Below are 12,834 nucleotides of genomic sequence, written 5' to 3' on the forward strand. Positions count from 1 at the left end.
TACTGCTGTATAAGTACCATGGCTGTAACGATTTCACCAGGAGCCCATTGCAAAGCACTCTATCCTGATCAACCAATTTTTGCACAAACTAGCTGTACATTTCGGTCCAAGTCAGTACCACACAGTTGAGCTGTCTGGCTACCTCAGTCGGTGAGCACGAGGGCTCTTATCTCAGAGTCATAGTTTTGAGAAAAACTTTGGGTATTTCTTTTTGAGCCGAAGCACCAACTCACTTTGCAAACAGCCATCCACCTGGACTTTCGAGCAGGCTTGCCACCTGCATTGCTAACTTGTCAGCCTTAGCTGGTGATACAGGAGAATATGGGTTTGAATCCTTGCTGTGCTGGCACTCTTAACCTGGATCTAAATAACATACCATTTACTTGTAAAACGTCCTCCTAAATGGAGTGAATAAGCTCCTTTTCTGGACAAGAAATAAGCAGGCAGAAGTTTAAGAAAACTTGCTCCTGCTGAGGCTCGAACTCACAACCTCGGCAGTGCTTCGCTGCATACCTGCTGTATAAGTACCACGCCCGCTAACAGATGCGCCACAGGAGCCATGCAAAGCACTCTACCTGATCACCAATTTTTGCAACAAACTAGCTGTAAATTTTCGGTCCAGTCAGTACCACAATTGAGCTGTCTGGCTACCTCAGTCTTGTAGAGCACGAGCTCTTAATCTCAGAGTCGTAGTTTTAAAAAACACTTTGGGTATTTCTTTTTTGGCCGAGCACCAACTCACTTTGCAAACAGCCATCCACCTGGACTTTCGAGCAGGCTTGCCACCCTGCATTGCTAACTGTCAGCCTTAGCTTGTGATCAGGAGAATATGGGTTTGAATCCTTGCTGTGCTGGCACTCTAACCTGTTATCTAAATAACATACCATTTACTTGTAAAACATCCTCCTAAATGGAGTGATATAGCTCCTTTTCTGGACAAGAAATAGACAGGCAGAAGTTTAAGAAACGAACTTGCTCCTGGTGAGTTGAACTCACAACCTCGGCATTGCTTTCGCTGCATACTGCTGTATAAGTACATAGGCTAACCGTTTCGACACAGGAGCAATGCAAAGCACTCACCTGGTCACCAATTTTTTGCACAAACTAGCTGTACAATTTCGGTCCAGTCAGTACCACAATTGAGCTGTCTGGCTACCTCAGTCGGTAGAGCACGAGGTCTTAATCTCAGAGTCGTAGTTTTAAGAACACTTTGGGTATTTCTTTTTGAGCCGAAGCACCAACTCACTTTGCAAACAGCCATCCACCTGGACTTTCGAGCAGCTTGCCACCCTGCATTGCTAAACTTTGTCAGCCTTAACTGGTGATACAGGAGAATATGGTTTGAATCCTTGCTGTGCTGGCACTCTAAACCTGTTATCTAAATAACATACCATTTACTTGTAAACGTCCTCCTAAATGGAGTGATATAAGCTCCTTTTGGACAAGAAATAGACAGGCAGAAGTTTTAAGAAACAAACTTTCTCCTGGTGAGGCTCGAACTCACAACCTCGGCATTGCTTCGCTGCATACTGCTGTATAAGTACCACGCGCTAACCGATTGCGCCACATAGCCATGCAAAGCACTCTACCTGATCACCAATTTTTGCACAAACTAGCTGTACAATTTTCGGTCCAGTCAGTACCACAATTGAGCTGTCTGGCTACCTCAGTCTTGTAGAGCATGAGGCTCTTAATCTCAGAGTCGTAGTTTTAAAGAACACTTTGGGTTTTCTTTTTGACCGAAGCACCAACTCACTTTGCAAACAGCCATCCACCGGTGGACTTTCGAGCAGGCTTGCCACCTGCATTGCTAACTTGTCACCTTAGCTGGTGATACAGGAGGAATATGGGTTTGAATCCTTGCGTGCTGCAATCTAACCTGTTATCTAAATTACATACCATTTAATTGTAAAAACATCCTCCTAAATGGAGTGATATAAGCTCCTTTTCTGGCCAAGAAATAGACAGGCAGAAAGTTAAAGGAACGAACTTGGTCCTGGTGAGGCTCGAACTCACAAACCTCGCATTGCTTCGCTGGCATACTGCTGTATAAGTCCACGCGCTAACCGATAGCGCCACAGGAGCCATGCAAAGCACTCTACCTGATCACCAATTTTTGCACAAACTAGCTGTACAATTTCGGTCCAGTCAGTACCACAATTGAGCTGTCTGGCTACCTCAGTCTTGTAGAGCACGAGGCTCTTAATCTCAGAGTCGTAGTTTTGAGAAACACTTTGGGTATTTCTTTTTGAGCCGAAGCACAACTCACTTTGCAAAACAGCCATCCACCTGGACTTTCGAGCAGGCTTGCCACCCTGCATTGCTTAACTTGTCAGCCTTAGCTGGTGATACAGGAGAATATAGGTTGAATCCTTGCTGTGCTGGCACTCTAAGAATACCTAGGATAGGATAAAGTAATCTTCTAACCCCCCTCCCCCTTAAAAGAGTTAGTGCTACTTGTAAAGTGGTTGTTCCACTGGATATCATAAGGTGAATGCACCAATTTGTAAGTCGCTCTGGATAAGAGCGTCTGCTAAATGACTTAAATGTAAATGTAAATATTGACTCTTTGCATCAACTTCATGTAATTGTCAATAAAAGCCTTTGACACTTATGAAACGCTTGTAATTATACTTCAGTATTCCATAATAACATCTGACAAAAATATCTAGACACTGAAGCAGCAAACTTTGTGAAAATTTATATTTGTGTCATTCTCAAAACTTTTGGCCACGACTGTACATACCTCAATTATCTCGACTAACCAGTGTCCCCGCACATTGACTCTTTACCGGTACCCCCTGTATATAGCCTCGGAAATTGTTATTTTGCTGCTGCTGTTGAATTATTTGTAACTTTTACTTTGGTATTTTCTTAAAACATTGTTGGTTAACTTCTCTGGGATATGTGGGACGGTAGCGTCCCACTTGGCCAAAAGCCAGAAAAAATGTAGCGCGCCAAATTCAAATATATTACTATAATAATCAATCTTTCATGAAATCACACATGAAAGACACCAAATTAAAGTTACACATGTTGTGAATCCAGCCAACATGTCTGATTTCAAAAAGGATTTACGGGGAAAGCACACCAAACAATTATGTTAGCTCAATACATAGCCACAGAAAAACACAGCCATTTTCCCAGCAAAAGATAGTAGTCACAAAAAGCAGAAATAGAGATAAAATGAATCACTAACCTTTGATAATCTTCATCAGATGACACTCATAGGACATCATGTTACACAATACATTTATGTTTTGTTCGATAATGTGCATATTTATATCCACAAATCTCGGTTTACATTTGCGCCATGTTCAGAAATGCCTCCAAAATATACGGAGAAATTACAGAGAGCCACGTCAAATAACAGAAATACTCATCATAAACTTTGATGAAAGATACAGGTTTTACATATAATTAAAGATACACTTGTTCTTAATGCAACCGCTGTGTCAGATTTCAAAAGAACTTTACGTAAAAAGCACACCATGCAATAATCTGACAAGGCGCTCAGATAAAAACAACATTTCTCCGCCATGTTGGAGTCAACAGAAATACGAAATTACATCATAAATATTCCCTTACCTTAGATCATCTTCATCAGAATGCACTCCCAGGAATCCTAGTTCCACAATAAATCGTTGTTTTGTTCGGTAATGTCCATTACTTATGTCTAAGTAGCTACTTTTGCTAGCATGTTTAGTGCACATGTCCAAACGCTCGCGCAGATGCAGGCAAACTCGGACGAAAACTTCAAAAAGTTATATAACAGGTCGAATGAACTGGTCAAACTAAGTAGAGAATCAATCTTCAGGATGTTGTTATCATATATATCCAATAACGTTCCAACCGGAGCGTGTCTGTAGAAGTTATGGAACGCAAGGCGATATCATGAGGAAAGCGCGTAACTAGGAACTGGCATTCTGCCAGACCAATGACTGAAACACCTCCCATCCGGCCCCACAGCACACTAGAGGCTTCATTCCATGTTCTACGGACTGTTGACATCTAGTGGAAGGCATAGGAAGTGCAGGGAATTGAATCGGCGATGAGTTGAACATTGACCAGTCTCAGAATTCTCACTTCCTGTTTGGATTTTTTCTCAGGTTTTTGCCTGCCATATGAGTTCTGTTATACTCACAGACATCATTCAAACAGTTTTAGAAACTTKAGAGTGTTTTATATCCAATAGTAATAATAATATGCATATATTAGCATCTGGTACAGAGTAGGAGGCAGTTCACTATGGGCACACAATTCATCCAAAAGTGAAAATGCTGCCCCCTATCATAAAGAAGTTAAGGGCTTGTAAGTAAGCATTTCACTGTAAGGTTGACACCTGTATTCAGCGCAGGTTGACACCTGTATTCAGCGCATATAAGGTTGACACCTGTATTCAGCGCATGTGACAAATACATTTTAATTTGATTTGATGAAACTCTTAATCTCAGGGTCGTGGGTTCGAGCCCCATGTTGGGAAATACTTGTCTCCTAGGAAACATCAACTCATTTTGCAAACTGCCATCCACTTCCTCTAAAGAGCGGTCTTGCCAACCTGCATTGCAGACATGTCGGGCTTAGCTGGTGGAACAGGAGGCCCTGTGTTTGAATCCCAGCAATGCCTGCACTCTGACCTGTTATCACAATGACATACCTATTACTCGTGAAACATCCTCCTAAATGGAGTGAAAAGTGCTAATTTCCTGGACAAGAAATAGACAGGCAGAGGGTTCAAGAAAGATCCCTGCTCCTGGTGAGGCTCAGCATTGCTTTGATGCATTGCTTCGCTGCATACTGCTGTATAAGTACCACACGCTAACCAATTGCGCCATAGGAGACATTGAAAGCACTCTTGCTGATCACCATTTTTTGCACGAACAGAGTTGTATGATATTTGGTCCAAAGCCAGTTTGCAATTGAACAGCCGGCTAACTCAGATGGTAGAGCATTAGACTCTTAATCTCAGGCTTGTGTGTTTGAGCCCCATGTTGGGTGATGCTTTTCTCCGGCGAAGTACAAACTGCCATCCACTTCCTCTAAGGAGCGTGCTTGCCAACCTGCATTGGAGACGTGTGTCTCTCCATCTCTCTCTGCCCTTTAGTAACACTGCCATAATTCAATTAGAACGCCTGTCTCCCAACGTTGGCAGCTGTGCTCGATAGATGAGGAGTAGGTTGGAATAAATAGTGAGCCTTATGCTCCTTAACTTAAATTTCTCTGATGGTAATTCAAAATCACATCGTGTGTTTTTCCTATCGGTCCTTTTTACTTTATTCACACACGGGTYTTTCATGTGAAAAGTCAGCTTGATTCTTTCCTGCTAATGTCTGATACATCGCTAATTGATTAATTGATGCGACACCCCTTTGAGTGATGATACGATATGCAATCTGGTTTCCCTGCGGTTCCATTGTTTGAGTGATGTTTTCCTAGAATTTTCGAATGGTTTTCCATGGAGATTTACAAAAAATCTCATTACGATGAAGAACACCCTTAGCTCAATTGTCCCCATTGGGAATAGTCTCCATCAATATCCATGCTGTGTGTTCCTTTAATGTGATCTACAGTATATCCGTTTTAATTAGCCATGAGCTGGCTGTCTGTGTTGCTGGAGCATTGGACATGAAAGTGGGATCTATCTGCATCACACAGCCGCTGTGACGGCTCAACTAAACAGCTCTGCTGTTCCTTCAGTATGTTACCATGGCTGCATGCATCCAGTCAACACAGGCTTGTTTTCATTCCATGTGTCTCCTTTCATGGTACTGTAAGTTCTTCTTTCATAGTACTGTAAGTTCTTCTTTCATAGTACGGTAAGTTCTCCTTTCATAGTACTGTAAGTTCTCCTTTCATAGTACTGTAAGTTGTCCTTTCATGGTACTGTAAGTTCTTCCTTTCATAGTACTGTAAGTTCCTTCACTTTTCCATAGTACTGTAAGTTCTCCTTTCATAGTACTGTAAGTTCTCTTTCATAGTACTGTAAGTTCTTCTTTCATAGTAAACTGTAAGTTCTCCTTTCATCAGTACTGTAAGTTCTCCTTTCATAGTACTGTAAGTTCTCTTTCATAGACTGTAAGTTCTTCTTTCATAGTATTGTAATAGTTCTCCTTTCATAGTACTGTAAGTTCTCCTTTCATAGTACTGTAAGTTCTTCTTTCATAGTACTGTAAGTTCTTCTTTCATAGTACTGTAAGTTCTCTTTATAGTACTGTAAGTTCTCTTCTATGTACTGTCAAAGTTCTCCTTTCATAGTACTGTAAGTTCTTCTTTCATAGTACTGTAAGTTCTCCTTTCATAGTACTGTAAGTTCTTCTTTCATAGTACTGTAAGTTCTCCTTTCATAGTACTGTAAGTTCTTCTTTCATAGTACTGTAGTTCTCCTTTCATAGTACTGTAAGTTCTTCTTTCATAGTACTGTAAGTTCTCCTTTCATAGTACTGTAAGTTTCTTCTTTTATAGTACTGTAAGTTCTCCTTTCATAGTACTGTAAGTTCTTCTTTCATAGTACTGTAAGTTCTTCCTTTCATAGTACTGTAAGTTTTCTTTCATAGTACTGTAAGTTCTCCTTTCCTATAGTACTGTAAGTTTCTTCTTTCATAGTACTGTAAGTTCTTCTTTCATAGTACTGTAAGTTTCTCTTTCATAGTTGTAAGTTCTTCTTTCATAGTACTTGTAAGTTTCTCCTTTCATAGTACTGGTAAAGTTCTTCTTTCATAGTACTGTAAGTTCTCCTTTCATAGTACTGTAAGTTCTCTTTTCATAGTACTGTAAAAATTCCCTTTCTTCATAGTACTGTAAGTTCTCCTTTCATAGTACTGTAAGTTCTTCTTTCATAGTACTGTAAGTTCTCCTTTCATAGTACTGTAAGTTCTTCTTTTTAAGATCTGCTCAAATTCTAAATTGTCAAAAATGTATGACAATTACAGACACAAACAATGGTGATGAGAGCATTAAGTTCACTTTTTCTCTTATCCCCGTTTCTCACTCTCTCACACCATTGTATTCAATGGATTGAAGCACATGTGTAGAATGGTAATAGCTCTCACCCGAGTTTGAATTTGTTATGTTATTAAGAGGATTTCCCCCCCCCCAGGCTGTTAAGATGCTCACAGAAGATGTGTCAACTTTGTAGTCATAGAAACCAATAGTCTTTTCCAGTGTCTGTAAAGGAAACCTTTGATTGGTTGAAGCCAGGCTTGTAAATGCAAGCGTCAATGGTGGCCTTCAATGCCATCAAAGCCGTTTCTGAAGTGGTATTAAAAAAAGACTTTAGATAAGACCTTTTTAAAGATTATTAGCATCTCTTTAAATCCAGAAAACACATCAAACAGACAGTGAATCTTGACGTTTGATTTGTGAAGAGGGGGCTATGTGGGTCAGTTGTGTCTGGGAGAGAGAGCTTGATTAAAGGATCAGACATCCTCATTAAAATGGGCGTCTCTATAAACATGATTGAAGACTTGAAGCACAGAAGAGACATCAATACTATTTTGTCCCACAGAAACTGTGTTCGCTTTCCTTCAATGTATCCCTGTCTGTATCCCTGTCTGTATCCCTGTGTGTGAAACATTAGTCCATGTATTGATTGATGAGCTCCAGTTAGTGTCTTATGTACCTGTATCAACTCATGTGCTTCAGGTTCATCTATATAAGAATCTTAGTGCGCTACCTGGCAGTACGGCATCTCTCTAGGTACATAGCTTGCCACTATAATTCATCAGTGACTGAATGAGCAGTCCTCCTGGTGCAGTAACTCCTTCAGCACTGGTTCTCAACTGGTTTTACCTCAGGATCTTAATTTAACCATTGCTTCAGTCGCAACCCAATGGCAAGCTAGTTCTAATGGTGCATGTATAAGACATTTTTAATAAATGCGTTCCTCAAATGTCACACTGGTGACACTCTCTCAACACAATAGATTACTACGCAAGGTCTCATTTGTCCCATTGCAATCCCGACAGAAGCTTTTTTCAAGCTATTCTGAAAATCTGATATATTCTTCAAGGCAGGGATGGGCAACTTTGATGAGGGTAGGGGCCACAAAAACATATCTCATCTCATACCTAAAGAGCAATCAGATCTACGGTAAGAGGTATTGTTAGTACACTCAAGTACTTTACACATGTTTTGCTTAGGTTCCAAAGCCATACTGATATCATGTGGAGGACTTTTTTTCCCTCTTTTCACATGAGTATGGTTTGCTGAGAGGAAAGGGGAGATAGAATCAGTCAGGATGTGCTTCCCTCTGCACACCTCTTGGGTTGTGAAGAGCTCCTAACTCAAGACAGGATTTGTTTTGATTTGATTTGTTAGATACTACATTCCTGGAAGACTGGCCAGATCCTCATATTAATCCCTGTTAAGAAACCTTTACTGTAAGCACAGTGTCCAGCCCAGCAGCTCACTGCTATGTTGTTTATTGTCTCTCCTCTAGTAGGGTTGGTGGGAAGTATTCTCATGAAGCTCATCATCTATCAGCCTGTCAGTTAAACACAGCGGTAGTGATGTGTTAGCTACGGCGCACAGCCAACAAAGACTCCATGTGCTTTTAAGGTTTCATATCCCTTTAATTAGCACCACAGCTCCTGTGGAAGAGTGATTTTCCGTCCACTCTCTGGTGCTAATGTAGAGTCCACTCTCTGGTGCTAATGTAGAGTCCACTCTCTGGTGCTAATGTAGAGTCCACTCTCTGGTGCTAATGTAGAGTTTGTGTGGACCACCTTTGGGCCCATGCTGCTTGTTATCACTCCCATCAACAATTGTGTGTGTGTGTGTGTGTGTGCATGAGTGTGTGTTAAGTCAACGGACAGAGGAGAGGTTTTTGAAGTGACATACCAACTTAATGGCATCTCTGTGTAGTTTTGCTCACAAAGACACAATACTATTTTGATTGGTCAACTGTCCTCAATATAAATACATTGTCATTGGTAAAGTATAAATATAATACTACTACTACTACTATACTTCTTATTTGCATTATAGACAATTATGCTCAAGGTGTGACTTCAGATGTCTGGAACATGCACACAATGCTAAGTCTTTCTTTCATTCTCCTGACCCAAGACTGTGTGAACACTCACAATCCTAAATCAATACTATACAAAAGCAATTATGACAATAGACCCACTCAGGTCCACTAGTCTCCAGTCCCATTGATCAGTCCCAAGTCTGTTCATTTTTGACCCAGACTTTATAGTCTCTTAGAAACACCACTCTTAACATCTTTCCCCAAGTTTTTAGAATGGGGGTGGGCAACTAGATTCAGCTGTTGGACGATTTTTGTCAAAGCGGATGGTCGGGGGCCAGAACATAATTATATTAATTTGTACATAAATACCTTTAAAATAAACACCTTGATTACATTGAGACACGATCACGTCTCTTTAATTTATTTGTGGGAAAACTTAGGAACATATTTCCTAAATTAAATAAATGTTTAGGTTAATTCCTGGTGATTTTACTGTCTTTTTTTTACCCAAAACTAAAATCCCCACAAAAAAATGTTGGGGGGCCCCCCAAAAAAATCACTTGCCTGTTGCAACCACTGGTTTAGAAGATCTGCGTTATAACATGAGGTACTGATTTTCCTCAGGTACATAACACTCCTAAGTTAGCTCAATGATACGTTTGAAACATCAGTTATCCTCTAAATATATACATTATTGAACAGATGTGTTAGTAGAATTGATTGATTTATCCAGTATTTGTTGCTACTGTGTATGGAACCACCCTCAAGGACTCTGTTGGGTATAGAGAGACAGAGACAAACAGAAAGAGAGGGTCTATCCAAAGTTATATGTTACCCAATAAAATAGGATGTATTGTCATAACACAACATTTCTAAATAAAGGTTTTCTCAGGCACAATTAAATGACCATTTTGCTTGGGGAATGAAATTCATGTTTTTATATTTTTTATGTGAGTTCTAGATTTTAAATAATTTCACTTGGAAGACTGATCATTCACCCATTCTGTCTGTTTTGTATAGGGAAGTCGAAAGGCCAAAAATAAAGCATGATTATGTTTCTCCCTTGCCTATACTCCAACTCAAATACCCACACACTACAATCCCATTCCATTCAAAAATCTAATCAGTTCCCTCTCCATGATCATCAACACTACTTGGGTGCATGGGTCTCTGTCTAAGCACTTGCTAATTCTCTCAAAATGCACAGGTTTATGTAAATCTTCCAAACTCTAAAGGAGAGTTGAAAATGACAACAACAACAGGTACAGGCACAGGTACAACAGCTGCCATAAGAGGAAAATATGAATAAGCCACGGTATCTCAGTAAACATGTACATATTTACAGTGGTTTGCCCATTTTCAAGTGTCGCTTCTGCCTTCCTACACAGCCTTGGCGTCAAACAGTGGTTACCGTGGCAACAAGCTCACAAGCTGCAACAGGGGCCTCGGTAGATGAACACAAGTGGCTGTGAGGTGCTTTCAGCAGACTAGGGATCAGTGTAATGGAATTACTCTCTCTTATCTCTTACACATTCCCTGTCTGGAAGCACTTCTAGGTTACATAGACACTCACTGAGACTAACACGCTTTAGTTTCATGTTGTTTACACCGTTACATTTCTAAATACAGTATCACAGAGATCATCTCTATTAGGCCTATGGAATAATGTATTTACATCACTTACTTTGTCACTGGCCTGTGATCGGCAAGATAGTTGTTTTACTATTGTGTTTGTTTTGGTTCATGTATTTTATTCTATCAAAATCTGTTTCGTTATATTTTAACTTTTAGATTTTTTGTCGGAGCCAATGTTAAGAATATGAAGGGAATATCAAACTTTGTTGATTTCTTTAATTTAAAATATAAGTTGAGTTTTGTAGATATTCACTTTCTCTTGCTTGTCTTTTGCAAGATGGCACAGCACTGTTGGAAATTCTCTCTGACAAGACCTTGATGAGGATCAGTTTCTAGAGGGAAGAATTGAAGGAATTCTTGACTGAGTAAACTCTTTACCCCCCTCTGAGTCTAAATTCACCTTGACAGTTTTGACAGGTACTGGGATAAACAACAGAACATCCTTTGGAAGGTTGCTTCACACTCTTACACACAGTCACACCACATACTGTAGTCATACACTCACACTCTTACACACACAGTCACAACCAATACTGTAGCCACACACTTCACACTTCTTACACACAGTCACACCACATACTGTAGCATACACTCACACTCTTACACACAGTCACACCACATACTGTAGGCATACACTCACACTCCTTACACACAGTCACACCACATAACTGTAGCTCATCATCTCACACTCTTACACACAAGTCACACCACATACTGTAGGCATCACTCACACTCTTACACACAGTCACACCACATACTGTAGTCATACACTCACACTCTTACACACCAGTCACACCACATACTGTAGCATAACTCACACTCTTACACACAGTCACACCACATACTGTAGGCATACACTCACACTCTTACACACAGTCACCACATACTGTAGGCATACACTGCACACTCTTACACACAGTCACACCACATATCTTAGTCATCACTCACACTCTTACACACAGTCACACCACATACTGTAGTCATACACTCACACTCTTACACACAGTCACACCACATACTGTAGGCATACACTCACACTCTTAACACCAGTCACACCACATACTGTAGTCATACACTCACACTCTTACACACAGTCACACCACATACTGTAGGCACTACACTCACACTACTTACACACAGTCACACCACATACTGATGAGTCAACACTCACACTCTTACACACAGTCACACCACATACTGTAGGCATACACTCACACTCTTACACACAGTCACACCACATACTGTAGGCATACACTCACACTCTTACACACAGTCACACCACATACTGTAGGCATACACTCACACTCTTACACACAGTCACACCACATACTGTAGCATACACTCACACTCTTACACACATCACACCATACTGTAGGCATACACTCACACTCTTACACACAGTCACACCACATACTGTAGTCATCACCTCACACTCTTACACACAGTCACACCACATACTGTAGCATACACTCACACTCTTCACACAGTCACACCACATACTGTAGCATACACTCACACTCTTACACACAGTCACACCACATACTGTAGCATACACTCACACTCTTACACACAGTCACACCACATACTGTAGCATACACTCACACTCTTACACACAGTCACACCACATACTGGTCATACACTCACACTCTTACACACAGTCACACCACATACTGTAGGCATCACTCACACTTACACACAGTCACACCACATACTGTAGGCACACACTCACACTCTTACACACAGTCACACCACATACTGTAGGCATACACTCACACTCTTACACACAGTCACACCACATACTGTAGCATACACTCACACTCTTACACACAGTCACACCACATACTGTAGGCACTACACTCACACTCTTACACACAGTCACACCACATACTGTAGCATACACTCACACTCTTACACAGTCACACCACATACTGTGGCACACACTCACACTCTCTAACACACAGTCACACCACATACTGTAGGCATACACTCACACTCTTACACACAGTCACACCACATACTGTAGCACACACTCACACTCTTACACACAGTCACACCACATACTGTAGGCACACACTCACACTCTTACACACAGTCACACCACATACTGTAGGCATACACTCACACTCTTACACACAGTCACACCACATACTGTAGTCATACACTCACCTCTTCACACAGTCACACCACATACTGTAGGCAACACTCACACTCTTACACACACAGTCACA

The sequence above is a fragment of the Salvelinus sp. IW2-2015 genome, linkage group LG13 (assembly GCF_002910315.2).
Source record: "Salvelinus sp. IW2-2015 linkage group LG13, ASM291031v2, whole genome shotgun sequence".
Lineage (NCBI taxonomy): Eukaryota > Metazoa > Chordata > Actinopteri > Salmoniformes > Salmonidae > Salvelinus > Salvelinus sp. IW2-2015.